The 7,672-nt window shown below is 44.2% G+C and overlaps 1 pseudogene; it reads right to left on the bottom strand.

The window, feature by feature from the left end:
• Nucleotides 1-1,280: 1,280 nt before the first annotated feature.
• Nucleotides 1,281-3,945, bottom strand: LOC108177901 (Golgi apparatus membrane protein TVP23 homolog B-like; annotated as a pseudogene).
• Between the last annotated feature and the right edge of the window lie 3,727 nt (nt 3,946-7,672).

Here is a 7,672-nt window from a genome sequence, read left to right as displayed (position 1 = left end):
CATTCATACCAATTAGGCCTTATAAAGTAAATGACTTGTTACAAATTAAAAAAACCCTGGCTAACACCATTGGCCTAAATTTTTATTTGTATATGCCTAAGATAAGAAAATTTACCATAAAGTACATACTAAAAATTAACAAGTTTATCTAACTTATACACAAGCCAAATACCAACTCTTTCCTTGGAATTAAAACTTACTTCTGAAAATAATATGTAGACATACTATTTGAACACATAGAGATTTGAAGAAGACTAAAAACGTCCACCCATGTTCTGCAAATCGAAAAACAAAGGTTTCAGGGGTCGATGTTGTGGCATAGTGGGTAAAGTTACTGCCTGCAGCAGGGGTATACCAAATGGGTTCTGGTTTGTGTCCTGGCTGCTTAACTTTTGATGCAGCTCCCTACTAATAGCCTGGGAAACATAGCAGAAGATGGCTCAAGTGCTTGGGCCCCTGCACCCACAAATTTCTGGAAGAAACCCCTGGCTCCTGGCTTCTGACCAGACTACTTTTGACCATGGCCATTTGGGCAGTAAACCAGTGGATGGAAGATCTTTCCCTCTCTCTCTTCCTCTGTCTGTGTCTTCCTCTCTCTGTGAACTCTGCCTTTCAAATAAATCTTAGAAAAAAGAAGTGATGGTTTCCATTACATATATAAATGAACACAGATACTTTTTATTTATTTGAGATACACTAGTATTATGACTATGGACAGAGATATATGGACCATAAAACAAATGTTGACTGTTTTTAGTGATACCATGGAGTCAAGCCCCAACTGCTAGAAAGAAAATAAAAACTTCTTTTCTTGTTTTTAAATAGTTTTTTAAAAAGATTTATTTATTTATTTCAAAGTCAGAGTTATAGAGAGAAGGAAAGACGGAAACAGAGGTCTTCCATCCTTTGGTTCACTCCCCAAATGGCCACAATGGCTAGGGCTCTGCCAGGCCAAAGCCAAGAGCTTCTTCTGGGTTTCCCACGTGGGTGCTGGGGCCCCACCATTTGGGTTGTCTTCCATTGCTTTCCATGGTGCATTAGCAGGGAGCTGGAGCAGAAGTGGAGCAGCCAAGACTTGAATGGGAGCCCATATGGGATGCTGGCATCACAGGTGTGTAGCTTTACTATCTATGCCAAAACACTGGTCCCTCAACAAAAATTTTAAGTGAAAAACAAACCCAACACTCCTCTGCAACATGGGCTGAGTGCTAAAAGATTCACAGTCAAGAATCTCTTCAGTTGTTCCTCCAGTGTAACAAACACATCAGCTTTCTCTCTACTCATGTAATCTGATCACTTCCTGTGTTTTGCTTTAAAAACTGCTTTCCAAGATACAAGATTGCCATGCTGGTTAAATTCTTTTTTTTTTTTTTTTTGACAGATAGAGTTAGACAGTGAGGGAGAGAGACAGAGAGAAAGGTCTTCTTAAACAGTCAGGAAACTGAAGAGGCAACCAACAGAATGGGAAAAAATATTCACAAACTATGCAACAGATAAAGGGTTGATAACCAGAATCTACAAAGAAATCAAGAAACTCCACAACATCAAAACAAACAACCCACTTAAGAGATGGGCCAAGGACCTCAATGGACATTTTTCAGAAGAGGAAATCCAAATGGCCAACAGACACATGAAAAAATGTTCAAGATCACTAGCAATCAGGGAAATGCAAATCAAAACCACAATGTTTCACCTCACCCCAGTTAGAATGGCTCACATTCAGAAATCTACCAACAACAGATGCTGGAGAGGATGTGGGGAAAAAGGGAACTAACCCACTGTTTGTGGGAATGCAAATTGGTTAAGTCACTATGGAAGTCAGTCTGGAGATTCCTCAGAAACCTGAAGATAACCCTACCATTCAACCCAGCCATACCACTCCTTGGAATTTACCCAAAAGAAATGAAATTGGCAAACAAACAAGCTGTCTGCACATTAATGTTTATTGCAGCCCAATTCACAATAGCTAAGACCTGGAACCAACCCAAATGCCCATCAACAGTAGACTGGATAAAGAAATTATGGGACATGTACTCTATAGAATACTATACAGCAGTCAAAAACAATGAAACCCGGTCATTTGCAACAAGATGGAGGAATCTGGAAAACATTATGCTGAGTGAAATAAGCCAGTCCCAAAGGGACAAACATCATATGTTCTCCCTGATTGGTGACAGCCAACTGAGCACCAAAGGGGAAACCTGTTGAAGTGAAATGGACACTATGAGAAACAGTGACTTGATCAGCTCTTGTCCTGTTGATGTACAATGTAATACTTTATCCATTTTAGTATTTTCTCTTTATTTTGTTCTAGTACTATTGGTTGAACTCTGTGATTAGCACACAATTATTCTTAGGTGTTTAAATTTTAACTGAAAAGTGATCCCTGTTAAATATAAGAGTGGGAATAAGAGAGGGAGGAGATGTACAATTTAGGACATGCTCAATTGAACTTGCCCCAAATGGTGGAGCTAGAATCATGCCAGGGGATCCCAATACAATCCCATCAAGGTGGCATGTACCAATGACATCTCACTAGTCCAAGTGATCAATTTCAGTTCACAATTGATCACACTAATGGATCTAAGAGTCAAAGGGATCACACAAACAAGTCTAGTGTCTGCTAATACTATCTGATAGAATCAAAAAGTGAGAGAATGATCCATCATGGGAAGCAGGATACACAGTAGACTCTTAGATGTCCTAAATAGCACTCTGGCCTCAGAATCAGCCCTTAAGGCATTTGGATCTGGCTGAAGAGCCCAGGAGAGTATTTTAGGCATGGAAAGCCAAGACACCCTGGGGGAAAAAAAAAAAGGAAGACCTAAATGGAAGATCTCTGCGAGTGAGATCCCACTGGAAAGAATGGGACCATCAAAGAAGGAGGTACCTTTCTCTGAAAGGAGGAGAGAACTTCCACTTTGATTATGACCCTGTCGGAATAAGATCAAAGTCAGCGAACTCAAAAGGCTTCCATAGCCTTGGCAACTGATGACTGGAGCCTAGGGAGATTACTGACGCCATCAACAAGAGTGTCAAATTGTTAAGCCAACAACAGGAGTCACTGTGTACTTACTTCTCATGTGGGATCTGTCCTTAGTGTGTTGTGCAATGTGAAGTAATGCTATAACTAGTACTGAAACAGTATTTTACACTTTGTGTTTCTGTGTGGGTGCAAACTGATGAAATCTTTACTTAATATATACTGAATTGATCTTCTTTATATAAAGATAATTGAAAATAAATCTTGATGTGAATGGAATGGGAGAGGGAGCGGGAGATGGGTGGGGTGTGAGTGGGAGGGAAATTATGGGGGGGAGCCATTGTAATCCATTAACTGTACTTTGAAAATTTGTATTTACTAAATAATAAATAAATAAATAATAAAAAAGAAAGGTCTTCTTTCCATTGGTTCACCCCCCAATGGCCTCTATGGCCGGAGCTTTGCTGATCTGAAGCCAGGAGCCAGGTACTTCTTCCTGGTCTCCCACCCGAGTGCAGGCGCTCAAGCACTTGGGCCATCTGCCACTGCCTTCCCGGGGCCAAAGCAGAGAGCTGGACTGGAAGAGGAGCAACCGGGCCTAGAACCCGGTGACATATGGGATGCCAGTGCTGCAGGTGGAGGATTAACCAAGTGAGCCACGGCGCCAGCCCTGCTGGTTAAATTCTTTCTGATGCTGTTTTGCCCCTGATATGATTCCATAGGTTGGCACCTTGTAGCACCACACCCCTGGTAAACGCTACCAAACACTTGACTTCTGAAGAAGAGAGCACTAAAGGCAAATGTCACCCATAGCACTGGACAGGCAAGAAGTCCTAAGCAAAAGATTCTTGATTCAACCCCTGAAAGAGTTGAATTTTCTTCAAGGGATATCTTCCTGGACCCAAACACCCAGTGGCTCTATCTGGATTGTCAACATGGTTCCACCAACGTGGGCCTCCCATCAGTCCACCTGTCACATTCTTCACAGCCCAAGAGCCGCACCCAAGATAACTGTCATCACATAAGTGATAAAGCTGCTGCTGAGTATTCACAGTGAGGATAGACACAATTGCACCAACTGGGAAGGACACACGGGAAAAGGATGCCACTGGATTTTCTTGGTGCATTCATTGTCTCCTCTTCTGCATCAGTGAAACGTCCTTGGTGTCATCCTTACTGTCACGTGGCAATGTCCTCTGCTCACGATTGTATGCATCTGATGACAGGAGGAATGTTTCATAGACCGCCTCTGGTTCCACACATTTCAAACTGTGTTACTCCGTTACTACGTGTCTACTTCTGGTGCCTGTTCTGTGGGCAACCTCTGGCCTGATACTTTGGTTCATGATACTGGGTCAGTCAGCATAGTAATGATAAGGAAGCATAGTCTCCGGACCCACTCTGCATACTGAGATAGCTAGCAAAGCAGATAAATATATATCATTAAATCTAAACTAAACATATCCTAGAATAACTTCCCCTTAATTGGATCTTAAAAATACATCTTCAAGATGAGCTGACACAGGAAGTGTGATAGAAGGGAGGTCAGAGTGGAAAGAGACCAGAGTACGAACTGATTGAGATGAAAATGTCTTTCCTTTTTCCAGATTTCCCAAAGCCTACGACATGTGAGTGGGTTGCCAGGGCTGCTCTCAGAGCCTTGGAAGGAGCCTGGAGTTGAAGCTTTATGAGCTTCAGGACAAATGTACCTTCGACTGCTGCATTCCCAGTGTAAAGGTTGATAGTAACTCTTCACTCTTTATCTTCTCATTGGGTATTCAATGCTTAAATGTGATGCTGACAGCACAGTGTCAAAGGACATATCAATGGTATAGACAACACTTGTGTGTGTGCTTTAATGAACACAGACTTTCAAAAATAATTATTCTTTAAATGGCATAATCTAAAACTATTTTGTTTTATATAGGAAGAGGCAGATACAGGGGGTGCATGTTTTTCAAAGCACTGGAGAGGTTGTAGAACATTGGCTAGCTCTGGGTGGGGGAGCTTACTGATCATCACAGCCTCTTGTTCAGCTCTCATCCTCCACCCTAGAGGTTTACTCTGAGTCTCTCCACCATGGCTGCTGAGAGACCGGCTGCACATGTCCTCAGGCCTTCAGCTGCCAGTGCTCGGCTGCTGTCATCCAGCCACACCTGGGTTGTGGAAGCGGTCGTGATGGCCCTCTACCCTTGCCCTTTTACTCCCTTGGATCTCTCTTCATCCACAGCTTTACCTCAGCTCCTTCACTTCCGACTTCTCTCAGAGGGCAGATTAACTCTAGTTGTGAGAGGTGGAAGAGCTATAAGTTGTAGCAGAGAAATAGGTTGTCAAATCAGAGGAGAATGGAAGGTGTCCTAATTTTGGCTACTCCAAACACATTAAACCACTTATTGAAGTTTTCTTGGTGCTTTAATATCACATGGCCTCATGGCCTTCACTCCAGGTACCCTGAGATTAATCAGCTTCGAAGGAAGGTCAAGTCTCAAACAACCAAACAGGAAGTAGGACACCCCAAATCTGAGGACAGTCACTCTGAGGCAGGGACAGCACAGCACATCTGAATTTTCTGATGTCACAGAATAGATGTTTCTATTCAGGAATTCTTTGGTAACAAAAGAAAAAAGGTTGTGTGTGCCAAGTGGGAGAGGAGGCACAGAGGGTGAAATTCTCTGCCTACATTAATTGGGAAGCCACATGGACTCCGGGAATAAGGTGTCTGCCGTAGCTCTTTGAGGGGGCCAGTCACTGCCTCTAAGATTATGGCCTTGGAAAGAGATCGCTAGGAAGTTTTGCCTGACTTGTTGGTGACTAAATGGCAGTTAATTATGGCATTTCTTGCAGCTCACATGGTAGCTTTAGAGGCAGAGTTTTATTTTACTGAAATATTACCGAAAGGCCCTTAATTTATTATCTGTAGGTCTTACACATAGTTGATACCGATAACATGAAGCCACTAAAACAGAAGTCCTAGTCCTCTGGCTTCAGTCCTCAGATGGGTTAGCAGAGGAGATATTCTCATTGATGTTTGGCATCTGGCGAGAGAACCACACACACTCTCTTCCCCTCATGCCTACCCCAGAGCAAGGATTCAGTACATTTGATTCCCGAGTTTGATCTGTGGCTATGAAGTCACAGCAAGTCTGCCTAGTTCCCAGGGGAGCAAATCGTTAGTTCAGCTTGGTGTCTATCGTCAAGCTTCAGGATGGGAAGGATGCCTCCTCCAAGGAAGGCAGGCACTTTCTCTGTATCCTTCACCCCACAGTGTACACACCATACCCCTACTCAGCATGCCTACTGCATCTGCCCACCAGCAACACCTGCTGTATGTCAAACCAAGGGTTGTTCACAGAAATTTCAGCACCACTGAGAAACGGAATTAAAAATAACACCAGGCCGGCGCCGCGGCTCACTAGGCTAATCCTCCGCCTGTGGTGCCGGCACCCTGGGTTCTTCTAGTCCTGGTCAGGGCGCTGGATTCTGTCCCGGTTGCCCCTCTTCCAGGCCAGCTCTCTGCTGTGGCCCGGGAAGGCAGTGGAGGATGGCCCAAGTGCTTGGGCCCTGCACCCGCATGGGAGACCAGGAGAAGCACCTGGCTCCTGGCTTCGGATCAGCGCGGTGCGCCAGCTGCAGCACACCGGCTGCAGCGCACCGGCCGCAGCGGCCATTGGGGGGGTGAACCAACGGAAAAAGAAGACCTTTCTCTCTATCTCTTTCACTGTCCACTCTGACTGTCAAAAAATAATAATAATAATAACACCAGGCCAAGAGGTTGGTGCAGTGGTTAGAATACTCCCCTTGAGATGCCCACATTTTGTATCAGAGTCTCTGGGTTCAAATCCTGGCTCTGTTTCTCATCCAGCTTCCTGCTAATGTTCACCCTGGGAGGCAGCAAATGATGGATTAAGTACTGGAGTCTGTGCCATTCACATGGGAGACCTGGAATGAGTCTGGGCTCCTGGTTTTGGCTTGGCCCAGCCCCAGCTATTATGGACATTGGGGATTGAAGCAGCAGATGAAAGATACCTCCGTGTGTGTGTGTGTGTGTATTTATGTGTGTGTGTCTTCCAAATATAAAATATATTTTTTAAAATGACACCATTACTCTCGACAGCTATATACAGAGACAAGCATGGAGGAACGTGCTGTGCCCTGCAATGGAGTCTGTCCTTCACTGTTTGCTCCTATGTGGAGTCCAAGTCCAGAAAATACACTCAGTATGGTGTTGGCTGTTCCGGAGCACCCTGTGCATTTGGCTAATTTTTTTAAAGATTATTTATTTGAAAGAGTTACATGGAGAGAGAGAGAGAGAGAGAGAGAGAGAGAGAGAGGAACTTCCATCAACTGGCTCACTAACCAAATGGCTACAATGGCTGGGGCTGAGTCAGACTGAAGCCAGAAGCCAGGAGCCAGGAGCTTCTTCCAGGTCTCCCACGTCAGTGCAGAGGCCCAAACACTTGGACCATCCTTGATGTTTTCCCAGGCAGGGAGATGGATTGATAGTGAAGCAGCTGGGGCTCAAACATGTGTCAATATGGGATGCTGGCATCACAGGCAGCGGCTTAACCCTCTATATCACGTTGCCAGCCCCTCTGCGGATTTCTTTTTTCTTTTTTTAGATTTTTATTTTATTTATTTGAAAGAGTTACAGAGAGAGGTAGAGACAGAGAGAGAGGTCTTCCATCTGCT

Source organism: Oryctolagus cuniculus, chromosome 4, assembly GCF_964237555.1.
Source record: "Oryctolagus cuniculus chromosome 4, mOryCun1.1, whole genome shotgun sequence".
Lineage (NCBI taxonomy): Eukaryota > Metazoa > Chordata > Mammalia > Lagomorpha > Leporidae > Oryctolagus > Oryctolagus cuniculus.
This window is presented reverse-complemented; position numbering and strand designations above follow the sequence as displayed.